A 24,821-nucleotide genomic window follows, 5' to 3' on the forward strand; every position below is an offset into this window, starting at 1 on the left:
CTAAACTGGAGTTGCTGTTAGTGCTGACTTCCTCAAAATTAAAACTGCAAATACTTCCATCCTACTTTGTTGGTGTTGCTTTATTCACCATAGTGCACCTAGGATTCCTTCCTTCGGTTTCCATTCCAGCACGGGGCTCATTTTAATTTGATCTGAAAATATTTGGGTTGTATCTAAATTATTCCAGTGAATTTTAGAACCTGCAATAGCAAGTTTCCATGTTACGGACAGTGGACCAAAATCATTATTTCCAAATAGGACAGAGTCATATTAATAACTTTATAAAGTTCAGTTTAGTTTATTGTCACGTGTGCCATAGGTACAGTGAAAAGCTTTTGTTGCATGCTATCCAGTCAACAGAAAGACAATGCACGTTTACAAATATGTATTTGTACAATTGAGCCCATCGATTTACTATCGCACCCTTTACAGTGTATAGATACATGATAAGGGAATAACGTTTAGTGTAAGGTAAAGCCAGCAAAGTCCGATTAAGGATAGTCCGAGGGTCACCTATGAGGAAGGTTATAGTTCAGCACTGCTTTCTTGTTGTGGTAAGGTGGTTCAGTTGCCTGATAACAGCTGGTGGAAAAGCTGTCCCTTAATCTGGAGGTGAGTGTTTTCACAATTCTATACTTGCCTGACGGGAGAGGGGAGAGGGGAGAGAGACACGGTTACATCCCACTCAGCCTGAGGCCTCCTACCTTTTGAACAAGATAGACACAATGCTGGAGCAACTCAGCGGGACAGGCAGCATCTCTGGAGAGAAGGAATGGGTGATGTTTCGGGTCGAGACCCTTCTGAGTTACTCCAGCATTTAGTGTTTATTTTCGATTTAAACCAGCATCTGCAGTTCCATTCTACATATCCCTTTTGAACAATTTGATCAATATCGTAAAGAATTAATATTTAAGTAGCAGTCAGATCAACAAAATTTGCAAACCACCAAGTCACTTTTGAATACCCTTTTAGTGTAGTAGGAACAAAAGTTAATTTCTAGTATCTGTTCTTGCAGCCTTTCATGGTTGTTTTTTACCTAAATTTATTATTAACTTGACCACCCGTGGACCCGTTGGGTCCACCATTGTGACGCCAGACAACCCTGTTGTGATGTCAGTCAAAATGGCGATCTGAAAATGGCTGCGGGCATGGCAACCCTCCCCCAACTGCGAACGAGTGGAGTCCCCGTTGTGACGTCCCGTGGACCCGTTTGGTGCCCGTTCGCACGTGCAGATATGGGCAATCCTCCCCCAACTGCGCATGCGCGGATAGCGGGCCCGGCAACCCTCCCCAATAGCACAGACACGGCTGATGGGTCCCCGTTGCAACGCCAGAGATCCCCGTTGTGACATCAATCAAAATGGCGATCTGAAAATGGTGGTGGGCCCAGCAACCGTCCTCCAACTGCGCACGTGCAGATACTGGGCACGGCAACCCTCCTACAACTGCGCAGGCGAGGCTGACGGGACCGGCAAGTGGGAGCGCAGTGCCGTTCACGGGAGAAAGTTAAAGTAAACACACACACACACGCACACGAGCGCGCGCGCGCACACACACACAGTTTAGCTTTTGAACCAGTGAAATTGAGAGATGCAATAAATTTCAGATAATGTCGTGCCTAATTTTTTGAAATTACAGACGATTCATCAAAGATAACACTGCTGGTGCCGGAAGCACACAGAGTCAGCATCTGGCTCACCAGGTGCTGATTCCTGCCCTCCCTCTAACCACACTAAGTTCCCGCCTTTCCTTGAAACATGATGGGTTCACTGGAAAAATGTTTGCACTAGTGAATTAAAAGTATTGGCGTATTAATTGGAATAGCATCCAATGGTCCAGGATATCTACCAGTCCAGCTCCGCCAAAATTGCAAATGTGCCAGTTTACTAGAGGTTGAATGTATTCAGTTTAAAATATCTTATCAGGCTATAACATTACAAAATATGTTGTCTACCCAATTGAAATAATGTTTTAGAAAATAGGTGCAGGAGGAGGCCATTCAGCTCTTCGAGAGCCAGCACGTCCCCTACATAGAAACATGGAAAATAGTTTTATGTGACCTTAGCAGAGTAGTTTGTGGTAGATATATTTAGCTGCTTAAAATGGATCACTAGGTGTATATTCACTCTATCTGACGATGCTTGGCTTTATGCAGTTGAGTGTAACTATAAAAGTAGTAATCTGACAACCAAAAAGATACGAAACAGGAGCAGGAGTGAGCCATTTGGATCTGTTCTGCTATTCAACTAAATCACAGCCGCATGCCCTTTTTTCTGCCCTATCCTTATTTCCCTTTATTCCACGGACAGATCGTTCAGCCCCCCACACCCACGCCAACCATAGGGCGCACATCTGTATCAATCCCATATTCCAGGACTAGGCTTATTACCTCCTTTGGACGACTTAAGTGGTCATCTGGACACGTCTTAAACGCTGTGAGTGACTGTGCTTGTGCCACTCTTTCCAACAGTGCATTCCAAGTATTCACCACTTTCTGGGAGCAAAACAGGCCCTCGCATCCCCCTCCTAAAACTCTTGCCCCTTGCTCTACGTCCACTGGTTTTATTCACCTCTGAGTAGAGGAAAGGATTCCTGCAGTTTGCACAATCTTATTTTATATATCTCAATCGTGTCTCTTCTTAACCGCCTCCATTCCAGCAAAAACAGGTTTAGCCTCTCCAGTCACTCCTCATTGCTGAAGCGTTCTATCTGGGGCAATATCCTGGAGAATGTCCTCTGTATCCTCTCCAGTATTACCTTATCCTTCCTATGCTTTGTTGACCAGAACTGCATGTAGTACTCCAGATGAGGTCTGACCAATGTTTCATAAAGTTGGAGCATGACCTCTGCTCCTGTATTCAATGAACCGACTAATGGAAGACTGGCCCACCCCCCCACCGGGAAGGTTTTAAAACCCTCAGTATCTGCAGAACCAGCCAATTTCCATCTACTCATACTCTGCTCCGCCTAGGAGAGCTCGTCCATACCCTTAACAATTTCTCCTTCGACTCCTCTCACTTCCTTCAAATCCAAGGCGTAGCTATGGGCACTCGCATTGGCCCCAGCTATGCCTTCCTGTTTGTTGGGTACGAAAGAACTGCTTAAGAAAGATCTGGTTTAAATCGAAGGTGCTGGAGTAACTCAGCTGGACAAGCAACATCTCTGGAGAGAAGGAATGGGTGACGTGTTGGGTCGAGACCCTTCTTCATACTTTTTGTAGGGCTACGTCGAACCATCACTGTTCCAGGCCCTATCCCCGAACTCTACCTCCGCTACATTGACAACTGCATCGGTGCTACCTCCTGCACCCATGCAGAACTCACTGACTTCATTAACTTCACAACTAATTTCCATCCTGCACTCAAATTCACTTGGACCATCTCCGATATCTCCACTGTTCCAAGTGTGGACTCCTGTATGTCAGTGAGACCAAGCACAGGCTCGGCAATCGTTTCGCTGAACACTTCTGCTTCGTCCTCCTAAATCTACCTGATCTCCCGGTTGCTCAACACTTTAACTCCCCCTCCCATTCCCACACTGCCCTGGACCTCTTCCATTGTCGGAGTGAGGCCCAACACAAATTGCACGAACAGCACCTCGTATTTCGCTTGGGCAGCTTACACCCCAGCAGTGTGGGCATTGACTTCTCTAACTTTAAGTAACCCTTGCTTTCCCTCTCTCTCCATCCCCTTCCCCTTCCCAGTTCTCCGATAGGTCTTACTGTCTCCGACTACAGTCTATCTCTGTCCCACCCACTCCCCTGACATCAGTCTGAAGAGGGGTTTCGACCTGAAACAGGCACTTCGGCCCGCCGAGTCAACGTTAACTAGCAATCCCTGTAGACTAGCACTATCCACACATGAAGGACAATTTATAATCTTTATCAAAGCAAATTAACTTACAAACCTGTACTCCTTTGGAGTGTGGGAGGAAACTGGAGCCGAGAAGCTAGAAACCCAAAACTGCTGTTGCTGGTTAATACACAACACAACACAAAGTACTGGACTAACTCAACAGTTCAGGCAGCATCTCAGGAAAACATGGATAGGTAACATTTCAGGTCAGGACCTTTCTTTAGATTGATTGAATCAGGGGTATAACCATCCGGCCACTGCAGACAAAACTGTTTGCAATGTCAAACATAGGTCGTCAAATGATATGTCGCCAATGTCTCTTACAAACTTCTTCAGATTCAACATAGAAAGCATGCTGAAGAAGGATCCTGACCCAAACCATCCTGTCCATGTTCTTTAGAGATGCTGCCTGACCTGAGTTTCTCTAGCACTTTGTCTGCACCAGGGAGCACTTCTTCACTATTTGCCATGCCGCCGTTTAACATGGCTATTGTTGCGGCTCATGTTTTAGGCCCTGGCTGACAGTGCTTTCTTCAGTCCACCAACAGGACGGGCTCAGTCACCATGAGGGCTCCCTCCCCATTCACCAGCTGCCGCTTCTTGCTGTCGGCCATCGATTTGTACGCTCCCCTCACCACCGCCATCCCCTCCCATTAGTCCTTTCCGCCTTGGAAGAGGTTGGTGACTACAGAGGAGCCCCACGGTGACTAAGTCCTGTTGTTGGCGGCAGCCTGAAGAAAGCACTGTCAGCCAGGGGCTACAACATGAGCCGCAACAACAGCCGTGAAACCGGGCGGTGCAGAGAGGCCGAGCCTGACAATGGCCGAAACTGGAAGTGCAGAAAGCCTGGGCTACGCTTTTATATCTGTGAAGCGGACAGGAAGCCCTCACCATCCTCCTGTTGCAATAATACGTCATTCAAAAAAACAGGACCACATAATGTAAATTGTCTGCATAAGTGTGAGTTTATCTAAGTCGCCTATTACGTAACTCAGGGAGTGCCCCTACTCATTTAGCACCTTTAATTTTCTCTAGCTCCAGACATAAGTTCCGTCCTTTGAGCGGTCCTACTCCTTCCCAGTTATCCTCTTGTTTTTAATGTGTGTATAAAATGGCAAAAGATTCTCTGTAATCCTACTCTGACAATCCTACTGTAATTCTACAATTCAAGTGTTTTTTAACACTCCTGATTCCTCTTTTAAGCTTGCTTGTTTATATTCTCCAATGTCCAGTCCAAAATTCATTTTTCTAAACCGTGCACATGGTTCCTTTTTTCTTATTTTGACCAATTTGCAACTTGTGTCGCCATTAAAGGTTCCCAAGTCTTGTATTCTTGTCCTGCTTTCTCACAGGTACATGTAGGTTCTGCTGGCCTATTAGTCGTGCACCTACCCAATAACGGCTTCTCCCGGCTTGTCCAGATCCTTCCTTATACTATTTGCAATTAGCCTTTTCCAAGTTAAGCACTTTGTCCTGAGGTCAATTCTTATCCTCTTTTATAACCATCTGGGCGGAATAGTGGTGCAGCAGTAGATTGCTGCCTTACAGCACCGGAGACCTGGATTCGATCCTGACTATAGGTGTTCAGTGTGCAGAGTTTGTACGTTCTCCCTGTGACTGCGTGGGTTTTCTCCGGGTGCTCTGGTTTCCTCCTACATTCCAAAGACACTCAGGTTTGCAGATTCATTGGCCGGTAAAATCATAAATTGGCCCCAGAGTGTAGGATCGTGTTTGTGTATAGGGTGGTCACTGGTCGGCATGGACTGAGTGGGCTGGAGGGCGCTGTATCTTTGTTTCCTCGCTGTATTTGAAGACATATAAAGTTATGATCACTGTTCCCAATATGGTGTCCCATTGAAGCTCCAATCATCTGGCCAGGCTCACTTCCTAAATGCTGCCTGAGCTGCTGAGTTACCGCAGCACTTTGCACCCTTGTTTGTAAACCAGAGTCTACAGATTGTTTCTACATCATCTCTAAGTGTTGCTGTGACATTCTCTCTAACAGGTAATTTTACTTCGGAGTCACGTGAGTGATTCCGTGAAGAACCCAGCAGGTACTGCGCATGCGACATTATCGCACAGCTGTGCAACGCGGCCAGCGGGAGTCGGGCTAGCTCCCGCATCCAAGGAACGAGAGGTAAGTACTTACCTTAATCGGGCCTTGTGGTTTTTGCTCCAGGGGGAGCAAAGTAGAGAGGCATGGTGAGCGGGCCCCGTTTCGACTCCAGCGTGGAGCCGACAGTGGACGGGGAAAAGGTGCCACCCGGACCGCTAACGCTGCGGACCGCTGCTAGGAGCTGCGCTATACCGGTCCGCTGAACAGCTGTTTGGTAACAGCAGCGGACCGGCGGGAAGTTTAAAAAACCCGACCAGCAGCCCTGCAGACTCCTGACCAGGAGAATCACCGCCCGGGAACCGCCACAACGCCGCCTGGAAAACGGCAGGCAGCCTCTACATGCAGGTAAGGGGAAATCTTACCAATTTACAGGTTCTACAGGAGCCAACTTCCTCCAAAACTGGAACAGGTTGGAGAAGGCAAAAATAAGTATGTCTGTCTCCCCAAGCCAGAGGAGGTCATGGAGTTCACCTCCAGGAGAAAAGGGGCACTGGCTGAATGCCAAGGGAGCTGACTCCCACCCCAGTGCTATTGCACTAGCCATCTCCCTTGTCAAGGGATTGATGCAACAGCGGAGTTTGAGCTATGCCTCCTCCAATTTAGCACACCCTTTTGCTCCCTCTTTTGAGGCTAGCTAAGGAGGCCAGGGCTGGGCTGGCTAAACGCTGGGCAGGCGGACGAGAACAGCAGTATGCCAGGGGAGCAGGATCAGGAAGAGCTACTGGGTGTCGTGGGCCACTACATGGCTCCTCCACGCGACCATCTTCCCAACAAAAGTCCTGCAGGAGCAGGCCTTTCCAGAGGCAAATCCGCAGGCAGCTGGGTCAGCAGACTCGCAGACAAGCAGCGAATTCTACAGAAGGGTCAAGATGTTACCGCCTTTGCTCGCCTTTTCCACGGATTATACTCTCCCAGGATGAGACTATCCCATTGCACTACCAGGGTGTTGACGCCTAAGATGTTCCCAAATTTGGGATACTCGACTGAACAATGGTGCATATAGACCTGCCCGCAACCCCAAATATATGGGGCCATGCAAACCGCTGCTGCGGGAAGAGAGGCAGATAAACCTGTGCGCCTCATGAAGGCAGGCCATGGAACGAGCAGGACATCGCATCCAACGCCCAGCTGGCAGCACCCCTCGGCATCCACCAGTGAATCAAACAAGGACTGGTGAAAGCCTGGCGACCGCTTCACTTTACCCCCAAAGTTCTTTTTAGACGGGGCCCAGAGCGGAGCCGTGGGAAGATGCGCCGCCCCACCGACAGCACCAGCATACCAGCAAACTACGCCTTCATGAAAAAACAACAAACATGGAGGTAGGTAGTCTGGTTCCTCCCGTTTACACTAAACAAGGGTGTTCTACTAACTGCGTGGGGGGGGCATTTACACTTGTGGATAAAGCATGGGATGCTGTCACAAATAACTAAAATATACTCAACAGTCTTAGAGGATAAAAACGAATTCAAATTGGGCATATTACCGCCAGTTCAGCAATGCGCCCAAAGGGCATTTTCTCCCTCTAAGAAAAGAGAAGAGAGAAGGTCAAGCTGAACTAGAAAGGCTCATTACTGAACGGATCATGGGAGTAAACATGAGCCATTGGAATTTGTATCGAATATATTCACCAAAACTACAAAAGATGGTGAATGTAGCATCATCATTGATCTAATATCACTAAATAAATCTGTTGAGTATATACACTTTAAGATGGAGATGGGTTCTTGTCACTGCCAGACATCTGATCTCCCTAGGATACCTATGGGGAGCATTGATATGGAAGATGCTAACTATCTTATACCCATACACTAGGATCATTATAGATACCTAAAAAATTTTACCTGGATAATGGATATCCCGGTTAGGGAACCATGGGAGCATATAGCATTCCCTATGGTCTAACCTCAGCCCTAAACTATTATAAATGGCCATGAAAATATTAAGAAAACAAGCATAATCATGGCATATATTGGATGATATCCTCATATTAGGGGAAACAAAGGAATTAGCTGTGGCAGCAGTTCTAGCTACGAACAGCTCCCTAAAGCTGAGGTTTATCCCACGCCCAGATAAACCAGAATTGAAGCGTTAACTACCAAGGATTATCTGGGCTTCAATAATAATTCCGTCCATATGACTGTTACTTTGCCAAGGTACTTGGGTCACTATAATCAAATCATGAATGTACCCACTGAAGCTATATCACAATTAAGGTGGTGGGCAGACATATATTTGGCATAGTTTTCAGCCCTATTATCATCACCAATCCCAACCTGGTTATTAAAAACCGATGCCAGTACTTTAGGCTGGGGAGCAACTAAACTCCATATCCAGCACAGGTAACAGATGGACCAATTCACAAACATCGTTACTACACATACCGGGCATCAACTACTTGGGATTGGTGATCGCCTATTGGGCTAAAAAGCATATGCATTTCAAATGCAGCACGTACATATGTGGTTACGGATTGATAATACTATGGTGGTGGCTTATATCAACCATATGGGGAGCATAATAATCAATATTGTGCAACAAATTGTTCAAACAAATCTGTCAATGGTGTGTCAAAAGACATTTTTAACGATCAGCTGCCTATGTCCTAGGAAGCTAGAACACAGTGGGAGACACCATGTCACGGGGTAAAATCTATGATTACATTGAATAGATGTCAAACCCAAAATATCTGCTAAATTTATTAAGCAGTTTGAAAGCCAGATATCAATTTGGTTGCACAAGACGGAATCACCAGTAACCCATGTATGTGACTTAGGAACCAGATTAGAGGCAGCAGCGATAGATGCCTATACGCTGGAAGGGGGAATTTCTGCTTTGCCTTCCTCCCTTCTGCCTCATCAGACGGGCACTTCGCAATACAGAGGGATCTGTCTCCGAGATATTGAACGTGCCCGACCGGCCTACACAGCCATGGTTCCCAGTTCATCACGACACGGTGGGCGAGTCACCTATGGATTTCCCTAGTGGACCATGGTTGCTGACTCAACCCAGTATCAGGCACAAGCCACCCATGCCAGGGAAACATCAAACTCCTGGGTGCAGGGTTTGAATAGACCTTACCAGGGACTGGGATTATCCAAAGGAACCATTACCACCATGTCGGCATCCCTGCGAACAGTCACTAAAAGCTAACATGGGTAAAATACTGCCACGACGCAGGGACAACGAACTATTCAACCACTGACGTATTGGAGTTCCTGGAACATCTACACCATGACTAAAAGGTGAGTTACAGTGCCGTAAATACAGCATGGAGCGCCTTATCTGCTTATCTAAAACAGCATGTCAGCAGAGCATGGGATCCCATCCACTGAAGGTATGAAGGGCAACTATAATATAAGCCCCAAACACCCAGGTATATACCCATGTATGGGATATTGGTGTGACATTGACATGTCTCAGAGATGGCACCAGCCAGATCCCTCAGCTTGCTTAATCTATGTTTTTAAAAAACGCTCATGCTTATGGCTCTCGTACACGCTCACAGAGTCCGGTCACTCCATAAACCAGACTGGATAACATGGTGATTACCCCAGACGCATCACGTTCATATTTAGGTCTGGTAAAATCTAACTCGCAGGTATATGGGACTAGGCGAGATTATGAGTTCGGCACGAACTAGTAGGGTCGAGATCGCCTGTGTTTTCCGTGCTGTAGTCGTTATATGGCTATATGGACCAGGAACGCCTAATTCACTGGTGGGATTCCGGGCCTACCCACCAGAGTCCAGGTTGAGTGTGGTGACCCATCTACTACTATATATAGACACAACCCACAATCATAGAGGGAGAGGAAAGCCTATGGGTCAACCACAGTAACCCAAGACGGGGTATGAGCCAAACCACTCCAAGGTGGCTCAAACAGGTACCGAAAGCTGCCGGAATAGATAATAATACATTTAATCCCATTCCACTAGGGCAGCATTGGTATCAGCGGCTGAACGAATGGACATCCCGGTTGACCACATTTTCAATACAGCAGAATGGTCAAGGGAACGGCGTTCAGAACATTTTGTTTTTATTATAAACCGTTGATAAACCTGATTTAATTGCAGGAGAATATTACAAACTGCAATATTAATTTAAGCTCAGAGGAGCTCTTTTATGTTGTTATTGTTAACAAATACCTTTCTGTTTCTTTTGAAAGCAGATCAACTGGTTGATTACGATAACACTTCCTCCCTCATAAACTTCGGCAGTGAGTGAAATAAAAACTGTTACACGGTTTGAAATCACAGACCTTTGAAGTCTTCACGGAATCACTCACGTGACTCCGAAGTAAAATAGTTAGATTAAACGAGTACTTACCAGTATGAAGTTTGATCTGTATTTTATGAGGAGTTACGGTGAGGGATTAAGTGCCCGCCGCTCCCACCCTCATTATATAGATCAAGCTAATAAACTGATGTCTCGTGATCTTTACTATCTTACTTCAAATATTGTGTCTATTCTGTGATTCCACACCGCTGCTTCGAAGTATGCCGCATGCGCAGTACCTGCTGGGTTCTTCACTTAATCCCTCACCGTAACTCCTCATAAAATACAGATCAAACTTCATACTGGTAAGTACTCGTTTAATCTAACTATTCAACTCCCTCAGCTCTTGCATCCCCTTCTATCATGCCTGAAATATCTGAAACTTGGAACATTGATCTGCCAGTCCTGCCCTTCTGCAACCAAATCTCTGTAATGGCTACAATATTGTAGTTCCATGCACTATTCCAGTTCTCTCCAGAGATGCTGCCTATCCCGCTGATTTACTCCAGCTTTTTGTGTCAATCTTCGGTTTAAACCAGCATCTGCAGTTCCTTTCTGCACATTGCCCGTAATGCTCCTTGCTTTGAAATATATGCATTTTCACCCTACTGTGTTATTTAACCTGGCTCTGCCTGTTTTTCCTTTTGGCCTTAATTGATCATGACTCTCGCTTTCACTCAATCCAACTCTCCTGCCAAGCGAGTTTAATCCCTACCAAATAGCATCAACAAACCTCCTTTAACTGTACTGTCTTCCTCTTTCTTATCTCACCAACGTGGTACAGGGAGTAATCGTGATATTGCAACCTTACAGGTCCTACTTTTTAACTTCTTGCCTAGTTTCTAAATTCACTGCAGGCCTCATCTCTCTTGCCTATGTCGTTCATACCAATATAGATCATGACTATGGCTGCTTGTGCCCCTGACTAGGGAATTCCATAACACTGCTCACTTTTCCCTCCCCTGCTGCACAACAGAACCAGATATGAAATCAATGATCTGGCTGCTCCTGCGTTGGGATCTGGCAGATCTTCTGCAAATCTTCTTCTGCAGAACAATGTCCTCTCACATAGTGTATGGGTGATCACTGATCGGAATGGACGTGGTGATTCCACACTGTATCTTTAAACTAAACCAAGCTAAAATGATTCAAAAACGCTAGGAGGATGAGGGGGGTCTTATAGAAACGTATAAAAGGACTGGACAAGCTAGATGCAGGAAAAATGTTCCCAATGTTGGGCGAGTCCAGAACCAGGGGCCACAGTCTTAGAATAAAGGGGAGGTCATTTAAGACGGAGGTGAAAAAAAACTTTTTCACCCAGTTGTGAATTTATGGAATTCCCTGCCACAGAGGGCAGTGGAGGCCAAATCACTGGATGGATTTAAGAGAGAGTTAGATACAGCTCTAGGGGCTAGTGGAATCGAGGGATATGAGGAGAAGGCAGGCACGGGTTATTGATAGGGGACGATCAGCCATGATCACAATGAATGAAGGGCTGAATGGCCTCCTCCTGCACCTATTTTCTATGTTTCTATGCCATTTGTTCCATCCACCTAGTGGTCATTCCATGAAGCCACAAACTGTCCACAATAGATTTGGTCTACAATAACCAAAATCTGTGATAAAGAAGTCCGTTAAAACAAGGGTTTATGGTAATATCCTTTAAATGTAATTAATGCAAGAAATACTTGTAGTATATTTGGAATCTGGGAGGGTGGATGTGGGGGTGAAAGTCCAATGATATCCTGGTTTAATGAAAGTTTATAGATTTCTTAAATGATCTGTAATTGTAGCGTGCTTTTGGGTGAAATTTTTGTACTTAACCATTCTTATTTCACAATCAAGACAATAAAAAAGGTCTTCCTGGTTTTATACTAAGTTTCTTTCTGGAGCTGGAAGTTGGTTCCAAAGTATTTTTAACCACCTCTATTTTGATTCTGTTTGAGAATTAAGTAAATTCTCTGTTTCTTGCTCTGAAATAAATGCACTGCTCAGTGAACCTTTTCACATGGAGGATTATCTGGAATGAGCTGCCAGAGGTAGCTGTGGTAGTGGATACCATTAAAACTTAAAAAAAAAAACATTTGTTCAATTATATGGATAGGAAGGGTTTAGAAGTCTCTGGGCTAAATGCAGGCAAATGGGACTAGCCCAATAAGCCAACTTGGTTGGCAGGAATAACGTTGGAAAAGGGTCATGTGCCTTGATATCCATCTGACTGACTATTTACAGCTATTTTACAGAGAAATGGAGTTTCTTTTAATACAACTCTTTTTAAGCATGTATAATACAAATCACTAAATTTAAACCAATCCATGGAACAGATGCAAGTTTATAATTCATAAATGGTAGTTAAAGATTACATTTCTCCCTTGGTTGTTTTTTTTTAACCTAAAGGACTGGGACTTTTTCTCTGGAATCTGTGTAAAATTATTTATTTTATATTTGACCGTGATGCATATGAAAACAAAAAGCACCAGAACAATATATTTTGCAGTTGAGTAGCTGAAACCAAGCTAATGGAACCATGTTCAAACCAACCAAAAATAAATTAAGATGCTGTCCCCATTTATTTTCACTCATCTCTGTGTTTTCATAGTTGTTTATCTGTATTGTTGCAGTTCATTGTGCCGAACCTTGCTGTTTTTTTCACTTGTGATATTCGGTAATTCCTCTCTGATTTCCATCTATTTGAATCCATCATTCTGTATTGTTGATCTGCATTTTTTTGGAGGAAAAAATGGTTATATTCTTAACATGACTTTTTAAAAACCCACCCTCTTCAGCGTTGTAGGGTTATAACGGTTTGGAATCGCATGTAAGCCTGACCAACTAAGTATGGCAGATTTCTTTTTTCGAAGGGCATGAAGGGAACAGATGAGTTTCTACAACAATCTGGCGATTGCATGGTAATCATTATTAAGAATAGCTTTTTCTTACTCAATTCTCGATTGTTAAATGTCTTTAGGTTCCACAGTTCCCACGGTGAGATTGTAATGCGGATCTCCTGGGTTACTGGTCCAGTCATGATTTTCTTAGGTGATCCATCTGCATCAAGGATGCGTCCACTCCAATTTTATGGGTTTTGGCGTGGCTAATGAGGACATTGTGGGAACTGTAGATTCTTGCACAGAATGGAATAAGCAGTAACTGACAGGCCAGACAAGTGTATGGTTTGTAGTGTGGTCTGCTCCTTGTGCTCTGGTCTCGCTTCTATCCTAAGTGCTCCTTCTGCACTTCAAGCATTCATGGGCCAGAGATTCTAGGAGCATCTGGGGATGTTGTAAGCTTTAAAAGGAAGATGAGAGCACATCCTTGAATCTGTTCTTCTGCCACCTGGTAATCTTGTCCCACAAATGTTTGGAGTAGGACACATTTCAGGAGTATGGTGTCGCAAGTGCAATTGATGTGAACTGCTCAAAGTATCTGATAACTTAGTGCAACGGCCCTCAAAACTGAGGTAATGCAACAACTTTTCTTCCATATAAGGTAGGAAGGTATTGGATTAAAGTGGGAGGTTTAAAGGAGTGCTGGGGAAACAGGGTGGTTGGAATCTGGAATGCAATGCCTAAGCAGTGGTGGAAGAGATGCTCTCTCACAATTTAAGAAGCATCTGGATAAGAACATGCATCACCAAGGCATGGAAGGCTATCAACCTAATTCAGGTTGTTTTTAATTTCCAAAAGTAACTATTTAGAATAAAAAAATATGCACAAAGTAAAAACTGTGCAAAAACTCCAGACATTCTCTGCGTATCCTGTAGTGTAGTCCTTGGGGTTGGTTGCACCAAGCTTCAGTGAGTTCTTCAGCAATGTACTCCTGCAAACTCGAATGGGCTAGTTGGCAACATTCCCTGACGGATATCTCACTGTGTTGATAGGCCAATAAGTTTTGGGTAGACCAAAGGGTTTCTTTCACTCATGATCTTCCAGCAGAACTTGATGTCCATCTTCGATTGTATCACTGGGAACAGCCCGTAAATCTGAGTCTGAAGAAGGGTCTCGACCTGAAACGTCACCTATTCCTTCACTCAATAGATGCTGCCTCACCCGCTGAGTTTCTCCAGCATTTTTATCTACCATAAATCAGTGAGTCCTCTATTATGAGCTGTTTAGGATTAACTGCGACTAGGACTCTTGCGTCATTCTCCAGACCTGCTTAGTAAATCCCCACACTGCGGAGAGATGGGCAACTGTCTCCTCTCCACAGCAGCCATGCTGAGAGCAGTGTGCAGATAAATGGGATTAATGTAGGTAGATGTAATGGATATTATCGTTATGGTGGGGCAAAAGGCATATTTTTGTGCCGTATGGCTTGGATTCAAATTAGCTTTTATGCAACTCAAATTTGCATTACATCTTCCCGCAGTCCCACCTGAGCTGCAAATCAAAAAGTGACGATGAAACTGCTACAAATATTCAAGGAAGCTGTTTGTTTTTAAAGGCATGCAAAAAAGAAAAATATTACAGACTGATATCAAATTATATAGAATACAGATATGACAGAAAAATTAAATGTATTTTGTGTTCATCTTTGTGGGTGAACATGTATAGAGCTACCTGTAAATGATGTAGGGCTCTGGAGATGGTACAAGGACTTGTGGTTGATTTTCTTTTCAAAATTCTAACATCATTCCCATAGGCTAGAAGTTATTATTTTGTTTATCATGAATTTAGGAAAGAAACCAGAGAGAGAAAATTGCCAACTATAGATAATTTAATCTGGCATCAGGAGGAGGGAAATTGGCGGAAACTCTCATTAGAGGCAGTGGCAACAAGTTATTTTAGGTTTATTATTGTCATGTCTACTGATGTTCAGTGAAAAGCTTTGTTTTACATGCTATCCAATCAAATCAGGTAATATTATACATAATAGATTCATGTACACTCAAGAAATCATGTAAACTCAAGTACAATAGGTCAATGGTATTACATTGTCACATGCACCTATAAACAGTGGAATTCTTCGTTTGAATACAATTTAATAAAATCAGACTTTACATGAGCACAATCATACCCAAGCACAAAAATACAGCAATTGTAGTATAAGAATAGGAGAATGCTCTGTGGGGCCACATTTCAGTGCCATCTTGTGCTTTTCAAGTTCTTAAAAGTAGTCTTACCTTGGCCTGCAAGGCCTGTTGTCCTGGCAGCCGCACTGCTGCAGGGATCGGCCTGGCCTAGCAATGTTGTTGATGTCCTCCAGTGCTGTTCCGCTGCTCCGTGGCACTGCAGGCCACGTCTTATTTTTGCTAGAGTAGCCTTCAGCCTATTCCCCGCCCAGCTCGGCCTGTGGACTTCGGAAGCCGCAGTCTCCGTTGTAGGAAGCGGCCGATTCGGAGGCTCTGGGTCGCTGAGATTGTTCTTCCGTTCAAGGGCCTGAAACAAACATCGGGCCGCCGTTGCGGCGACTGCGGAGGCATCAATAGGCCCCGACCAAGGGTGAACAGAGGAAGAGGACTGAACTTTGGTGCCTTACAGTGGGAAACGTTCATTCTGTTGTGGAGGGATGTTTTTTATGTTTTATGTTAAATACTAAAGTGTTATGTTTATCTTATTTGTGTGCTGCATGGTAACTCAAATTTCACTGCACCAATTAGTGTATGTGACAATAATTGTCCTTTGTCAACTGGGACTTTTCTTGTGATTAGAAAGCCGTTATTCTATTTCCTCTCTATCGGGGTTGTAAAGTAATTAGGATTTTATATCAATTTTATTGCCCTCGACCCGGTGTACAAGGGTCCTATGTTTACCTTTGCTCCAGCTAGCTATGCCTTGCAATCGGAACACGTCCCTACTCCATAAAATGCCTCTCCTAACATGACTTTTAAGTTATCTCTATTATGTTGGCCTCTTTCCCATCATGTTTCTCTAGTCTGTAAGGTTCTTGGGTTAAACATATTACATACTTGCTTACTTTTCTAATTTCTAGAAAATCATATATCAATGTTCAGGTCAGTTTTTAGTTATTCGTTGGGTTTATAGCTGAAAAGTTTGAAAAAATGTTTACCAAATTTAAAATGAGCAATCGATCTCTAATCACTCTTTTGTAGAAGTGTTCTGAACTTCCATCACTGTGTAGAATTGTTTCCTAGATTCACTATTTTTTAACTTTGCCCCTGAATTCTAGGCTGTCCAACCCACAGGAATGTTATTTCTGAATGTATGGCTCCATTGCTGACAATGGGAGAAGAACTTGGAGGATAGTGAGATCAGTCTATTAACATACTAGGGCAGTTTGAGATCAAGAAGGAGGTAGTGGTGGGTCTCTTGAAAAACATTAAGATGGATAAATCCCCAGGGCCTGATGGGTTTTATCCCAGGTTATTGTGAGAGGCAAGTGAGAAGATTACTGGGGCCTTGATGAAGATCTCTATCCTCTCTAGTCACATGTAAGGACCCAGGGGGGTGGAGAGTAGTCAATGTTATTCCTTTGTTTATGAGGCTTGTAGAGATAATCAAAACTCAATTACTCAAACGAGAAATGAGAAATTATAGGCCAGTGGGCCTCATGTCAGTTGTACCAGGGCTGCCAACATTGGGTGAGCGTTGAGAGTGAGAAATTGCAAGGGAGCGCAGCGACCGAGGGGGGGAGGGTGTGGAAGGAGGGTGTGTCCCCCTCCTAGTGTAGGGAGCTTTTGCATTTTTCAGCTTGAAATTGTGAATACTGTATACTGTGGTGAGTCTTTTAACATACAAACAGAATGCAACATTTAAATTGGATTAGGTATGAATAAGGTTAGGCTAAATTACATTCCACAGTAGAGCCAGGCTCTGATCAACAGTTACAGCACATGAATGACCTTAGTATGTTCATGTATGGAAATATTATATTTTATACACACACACACACACACACACACACACACACACACACACACACACACACACACACACACACACACAGCAAGAGGAGTCCATCACTGTTCTGCACAAATAAATTAATCAACCTTTGATTATAGAAACAAGAAAAAAATAATGCCACATATTCAACTAAATATGTGGTTCAATTACATTAAGATATATATGTATATGCCTCATCAGCAACAACGATGAGCTAGCCTACAGGGAGGAGGTCCAGCACTTAGCAGCATGGTGCACTGACAACAACCTGGCCCTTAACTCCAAGAAGACCAAGGAGCTCATTGTAGACTTCAGGAAGTCCAGAGGCGGCACGCACACCCCCATCCACATTAACGGAACGGAGGTGGAACGTGTTTCTAGCTTCAGGTTCCTGGGAGTCAACATCGCCGATGACCTCTCTTGGACCCACAATACCTCTACTCTGATCAAGAAGGCTCATCAGCGTCTCTTCTTCCTGAGGAGACTGAAGAAGGTCCATCTGTCTCCTCAGATCCTGGTGAACTTCTACCGCTGCACCATCGAGAGCATCCTTACCAACTGCATCACAGTATGGTATGGCAACTGCTCTGTCTCCGACCAGAAGGCATTGCAGAGGGTGGTGAAAATTGCCCAACGCATCACCGGTTCCTCGCTCCCCTCCATTGAGTCTGTCCAAAGCAAGTGCTGTCTGCGGAGGGCACTCAGCATCGCCAAGGACTGCTCTCACCCCAACCATGGACTGTTTACCCTCCTACCATCCGGGAGGCGCTACAGGTCTCTCCGTTGCCGAACCAGCAGGTCGAGGAACAGCTTCTTTCCGGCGGCTGTCACTCTACTCAACAACGTACCTCGGTGACTGCCAATAACCACCCCCCCCCCCCTCCCCGGACACTTATTATTATTTATTCAAATCGTTTGCTATGTCGCTCTTCAAGGGAGATGCTAAATGCATTTCGTTGTCTCTGTACTGTAGACTGACAATGACAATTAAAATTGAATCTAAAACATATATATGGAAACAGGCCCTTCGGCCTACCAAGTCCACACCAACCAGCAATCTACCATACACCAAGTCTATCCTACAAGCCAGAGACAATTTACAGAATCCAATTAACCTGCAAACCTTCACTTCTTTCAGATGTGGGAGAAACTAGAATATCTGGAGAAAACCCATGTGGTCATACTTTTCTGTAATATTTATTATGGTGTCATGTCAATAAAGATGAACACATGATTCTGATTTCTGCCCTTAGTTGGATAACACACATCTCCAGTCATTGTGTTTTACATCTATATGGCTGGTTTTAACAGTTAGCATTCATAGCAACCGCAAATGGTATGTTAGTATTCATAACAAAAGGATTTGAGTATAGAAGCAGAGAGGTTCTACTGCAGTTGTACAGGGTCTTGGTGAGACCACACCTGGAGTTATGCGTACAGTTTTGGTCTCCAAATCTGAGGAAATACATTCTTGCCATAGAGGGAGTACAGAGAAGGTTCACCAGACTGATTCCTGGGATGTCAGGATTTTCTTATGAAGAAAGACTGGATAGACTCGGCTTGTACTCGCTAGAATTTAGAAGATTGAGGGGGGGATCTTATACCAACTTACAAAATTCTTAAGGGGTTGGACAGGCGAGATGCAGGAAGATTGTTCCCGATGTTGGGGAAGTCCAGGACAAGGGGTCACAGTTTAAGGATAAAGGGGAAATCCTTTAGGACTGAGATGAGAAAAACATTTTTCACACAGAGTGGTGAATCTCTGGAACTCTGCCACAGAGGGTAGTCGAGGCCAGTTCATTGTCTATATTTAAGAGGGAGTTAGATGTGGCCCTTGTGGCTAAAGGGATCAGGGAGGTATGGAGAGAAGGCAAGTACAGGATACCGAGTTGGGTGATCAGCCATGATCATATTGAATGGTGGTGCAGGCTCGAAGGGCCGAATGGCCTACTCCTGCACCTATTTTCTATGTTTCAGTCTGAAGGTCTCGACCCAAAACATCACCCATTCTTTCTCTCCAGAGATGCTGCCTGTCTCGTTGAGTTATTCCAGCTTTTTGTGTCTATCTTCAGTTTAAACTAGCATCTGCAGTTCTTCAACTAAGTCTTCACCTCCATTGCTGCAGAGAATACAATCCCAGTTATCAAATCTTTGTTCGAAGTGAAAAAGAAATTCTGGCTTGATATCTTTCCATGTATGGGCCTTCTCCATGTATACGTTAGCAATCCTTTGTTCATTACCAAAACGTTCTTTAAGTAACCTTCTTGCCTCTTTATAGCCTTGGCTGTTAGGCTCATTGTGACAATTTTCTACAAGTACCTTAACGCTTCCGCTTGTGTAATGCACCAGAAATCGTGAGCGCTCTTTTTCTTCTGTAATTTTCGTTTCTAATACTTAGTCTAATACCCTTATGAAAGGTTCATACTGCAAAGGATCTCCATCATATGCAGGAATTTCTACTGGTGGTAGAGTGAAAGAGGGATTTTGTCGAGCTATGATCTGGTTGAATTCAGCTTGCCTATTCGCCAATGCAAATAATCCATCCTGATAACCTACTGATGATATACAGGCCTCTGTGGCTCATACTTGCTTGCTCGAGCCTGTATTCCTGTAATGGCGTACTCCGCTATTGCTTTGTCCCAAGCATCTACAGACGCCCCATAAGTAGTTTGTTTCGGTCTAGCACCCATTTGCTGAGATGAAGTTTTACCCATCTTCCAGTGTTCCAATGGGTGTTCAAAGCCGTGAAATCCGGTGGTACCTCTCAGTCCAGAGTTCATTGTCTTCGATGCTCTAGTGCTGCATCTTGAACCCACACTTTCCAATATCTCCTTCTTTGATTTGACCACCGCCATCTAGCTGTTCTTTTCGTCGCCTCAAATCTTCTTCTTGTCACCTCATCTCTTCTTGTTGTTGCTCAATCTCATGTTTTTTCTTCAAGGCATCAGCTTCTATTGAAAGAGCAGCTTGATCAGTTTCAACTCCCATTCGATCAGAAGCCCTTGATGCCGAACTGGCTAGAGAACCAGATTTATGTCCTGATCTTCATGTAGATACTTCGAGATACTATCGTGGTGTAACCTCATCTTCCATTCCAGCAACTTGTTGCATCGCACCTCCAGCTGTTGAGTGCGTAAATTGTGGTATAATTTCAGATAACTCCTCCACCTCCTCCATGAATTAATTGAATAACTTCACCCTTGCTTCCCACCACTGGGTGCATCTTTCGCGTTTTACCAGAGGTGGCTGTGAACACAGCAGCACATTTTGTTTCTCTCCAACCTCATGGCAGAGGTTAAATAGTTGGCTCAGATTAGATTCTACTTTGATCGCATTCTTATTCTATTCCATTTGTTTCTTCTGTTTTTCAATTGATTTGGTAACCTGTTTCCATAATTTGTTTCTCTCCTTCTGGGTTTCTTTCAGGTAGGCAGCTTGGGTTTTATCTGCATCTTCATAGAAACATAGAAACATAGAAATTAGGTGCAGGAGTAGGCCATTCGGCCCTTCGAGCCTGCACCGCCATTCAATATGATCATGGCTGATCATCCAACTCAGTATCCCGTACTTGCCTTCTCTCCATACCCCCTGATCCCCTTCACCACAAGGGCCACATCTAACTCCCTCTTAAATATAGCCAATGAACTGGCCTCAACTACCCTCTGTGGCAGAGAGTTCCAGAGATTCACCACTCTCTGTGATACTTCAAGATACTTTTGCCTGGCTCTGCCACCTTTTGGTTCTTCTGACTCACCTGTTCCTTCTTGCTGCATGGATTAAACAGGTCTTGGCAGATTGCCAAGTCTTTAAATTGAACGAACAAGGACTACTTCAATTTGCTTTAGTCTTGTTGAGAAACATCGGAGCAGAATATTCCAAAACATTAGATAAGAAAATATAACAAATTGGATTTTCAGACAACATCAACAATATCTTCGAAGTTAATAATGACGTTAGTTCAAAAGGAATGTGTCTTATCTTGACTTCAAAACAACTCCAGGTCGGAAATCTGGATTTCTCCAGACAAAGTGAAAAACAAGCTTGTTGGCTATCTTCCAAGCTAGCAAAACTAGCTTTCAAATCCCCTACACAGAAGCCGTACAAATTAAAGCTTTCCAGCTTCAGTAGTAAACTAGTCGCTTCTACTCAGGATTCCGTCTTCAAATAAGTCATGTCGCTGTCGATAAACCTCTAAGCCAATCTCTGGCTGAGATCTATTGTCTTCAGTTCCTCTTCTGGAACCGGTCTTCTGGCTGAACCTCTCCCGAAATCCTAGCCAAGTCTTCTGGCCCTCTTCTTTGGGATGTAGCTCTCACCTCCTGTCAGAGGTAGCTTTTGACTCAATGTAGTGACAGATTATTATATTGTTCAAGAGATCGCTCCGTTATCTCTCCAGCCACTCTGGAGAAAACAGGTATTAGGAGAATGTTGTTTCTATACGCATCTAAGCTCTCCACGTCCTTCAGGTTCAAAGCTTCTTGAAAGATAAATCTTCATAACACATCTTTTGATTAATAGTTTCTTTATTATGCAAGAAAAACTGTAAGATATTCATCCAACCTTCTTTTAAACTTTTTTAAACTTCGTCAAACTTCAGCTTATCGCTTAGAAACGTTAGAAAATGTTCATGGTCAAAAGCTAAACTCTCGGCCATCGTCCTCCGAACTAAAACCAAAGATACTAGAGGTAATAATAATAATAATAAATTTTATTTATGGGCGCCTTTCAAGAGTCTCAAGGACACCTTACAAAAATTTAGCAGGCAGAGGAAAAACATGTAAGGGGAATTAAATAAATAGTAGAGACATGACTAGTACACAAAGTAAAGACAGAATTCAATTCAAAACACAATATGAGGCAATTAATGCCCAGATGAAAAGGGAGGGGGACGTGGGGCTAAGGATATGCAGATGTGAAGAGATGGGTCTTGAGGCGGGACTGGAAGATGGTGAGGGACACGGAATTGCGGATCAGTTGGGGGAGGGAGTTCCAGAGCATGGGAGCTGCCCTGGAGAAGGCTCTGTCCCCAAAACTGCGGAGGTTGGACTTGTGGATGGAGAGGAGACCGGCTGATGTGGATCTGAGGGACCGTGAGGGTTGGTAGGGGGAGAGGAGGTCAGTGAGATATGGGGGGGCTAGATGGTGGAGGGCTTTGTAGGTGAGGATAAGGATTTTGTAGGTGATCCGGTGAGAGATGGGAAGTCAGTGAAGTTGTTTGAGGACTGGAGTGATGTGATGCCAGGATTTGGTGTGGGTTTTGAGTCGGGCGGCTGTGTTTTGGGCCAGTTGGAGTCGGTTGATGTAGGTGGAGCTGATGCCAAGGAGAAGTGAGTTGCAATAGTCCAGTCGGGAGGAGATGAAGGCATGGATGAGTCTCTCAGCAGCGGGAGGTGTGAGAGAGGGTCTGAGTTTGGCGATGTTGTGGAGATGAAAGAAGGAGGTTTTAATGACATGGCGAATGTGAGGCTCAAGGGAGAGGGTGGAATCAAAGATCACGCCAAGGTTGCGGGCCTGGGGAGATGGGGAGAGTGGGGTTATTGATTTTGCCGAGTGTGGCTTTGGAGCCTATGACGAGGAATTCTGTCTTATCGCTGTTGAGTTTGAGGAAGTTATGTTGCATCCAGGTTTTTATAGCTGACAAACAGTTGATTATGGGGGGGGGGGGGGATTTGGTGCCGAGGTAGATCTGGGTGTCATCGGCGTAACAGTGAAAGTCCAGGTTGAAGTGGTGGAGTATCTGACCAAGGGGGAGGATATAGATGATGAAGAGGAGGGGGCCGAATACAGAGCCTTGGATAACGCCTTGAGTGACTGTGGCTGTAGCAGAGGTGTGGTTGTGGAGAGAGATGAAGTGGGATCTGTTGGAAAGGTAGGAACGGAGCCAGCTGAGTGCAGACCACTCCTGAGGTAGACCACTCCTGCAAAATCCAATGGACTGACATGTAGTACGCAACGGAGCGTAACTTCCGCCATTTCAGTAAACCCCACCCGACTTTAGTTATGCCTCTCGCACTGTAATCAGTGTTGCGGGGGAACAGTTTGTGTGTTTCAGCGGATCAGGCCGCATCTCTGGAGAAAAGGAATAGGTGATATTTCAGGTCTACTTTTTCGATAGCTGCCATCTGCCATTTGATGTCATTCTTCGCCCTGCTCCTGGTCTCAGCCGGACATGGGTGTGTGTGTGTGTTTACTCGAAGAAATGAGGCGCTAATGGGAACATTTTTACAGGGAAATATAGGCATAACATCCATTAATTTGTCCTTAGTACCGTCTATATCTCTTGTTCCTCTTTCCCCTGACTCAGTCTGAAGAAGGGTCTCGATCCGAAATGTCACCTATTCCACTCTATGATCTTTGTTTTCGTCCGTCTGTCCACGCGTTCGCTCGCTCTTGGTGCCGATCGTTGTCGTTGTGAGCAGGGAGCTTACTTGCCTGATCAAAAGGATAGGTTATTTTTCTCTATGTTAAATCTCCTCGCTCTCAATGCTTTACTTTATGCAAAGTGTGGTATGGGTATTCTACAGGTTACAAAATATACAGTATTTTGTGTTGCCAATACTTGATTTTTCTTGAATGTCTAAATGTCCGATTTCACAAGCATTGCATTATATTCACAACTTTGACTGAGGGCAGGTTGTTTGAGGATGTCAAAACCATTCTGTGGGCTCGGCTGGATACTTGCACTGAGACTGCTCTGATGCTGCATGATGCCACACCCATGTGCCTTGAACTGAGCTCTCGGTGAAACACTACACCAGGAAGCATGCTGAAAAAAAAAGTCCATGGGCAGGTGGCTTGTGATGTCAAGGCAACAGAAAGTTTTGCCTGATAATTTTTATTGTAACGATAGACACAGAGTGCTGAAGATTATCTTTGGTATAAACCAACATCTGCAGTTCTTTGTTTCTGACTTTTATTCTAATTGGGTATAATTTCCAATTGAAAACTATTACAGAAAATTCCATAATAAAGATTTGTTTATAATCCTGCCTTTGGTAAACGTGATTAAGTGAGAGGATCTGAACCAAATGATTAAATATAAAATGGCAGATTGAAATGACAATCAACCATTTTGCAAGAAGGTTGGCTTGGCCATCCAAATGTTTACACATTTGTGTTCATAATATTACAGCATCTGCAGATCAACAATGCATTATAATTTAGTCCATGCTTTGTATTTCTGTGTTGACTCAAGTCTGTTCATGCATAATATTATCAGATACATCTATGTCTGTAAATTTAAAACATAGTTGGGCACTTTATTTTGTCGTTAATCCAAGCTGAGACTTGATCATTTACTTTGCTGTGAATTTTTTCCATACTATTTTCTTTGAGCAACAGTTTTCATTTTGATAATATCTTTGAAAAGTGGTATTTGAAAGCAGTATAGGGTGATTTCACCAAATGTCAAATGAGCGTAGATCCCCCCCTCACGTGACCGAAAATTTTAACTGGAGGACATATGTCAGTTCGGTACATGTTAGTGAATGGGGAAACACGCACTTTCCCACCCATTAAAAACATGGAAAACGGCCGTTTTATGAGCTGAAAATTTCTGTGCTAGTCGGGGTGACCGTGAAGCACAGCAACCTAAATTTTCAGGCAAAAAAAAAGATAGAAAGTAAGGTAATTACAAGAGGGAACTGAAGGTAGAAAACAGCGGAAGTGAACAGCAGACATTTGCCGTGGAGATTTAAAGATCCAAAATATCGGGAATTATCGCGTTTGCTCGCTG

At 44.1% G+C, this 24,821-nt stretch overlaps 1 protein-coding gene across 3 annotated transcripts in view; it reads left to right on the top strand.

Annotated features, from left to right (window-relative positions):
• The window catches only part of relch (RAB11 binding and LisH domain, coiled-coil and HEAT repeat containing), a 138,004-nt gene that overhangs the window by 19,913 nt on the left and 93,270 nt on the right, over nt 1-24,821 (top strand). The window lies entirely within an intron of this gene.

This window comes from Leucoraja erinacea, chromosome 2 (genome assembly GCF_028641065.1).
Source record: "Leucoraja erinacea ecotype New England chromosome 2, Leri_hhj_1, whole genome shotgun sequence".
In the NCBI taxonomy this organism is placed as follows: Eukaryota; Metazoa; Chordata; class Chondrichthyes; order Rajiformes; family Rajidae; genus Leucoraja; species Leucoraja erinaceus.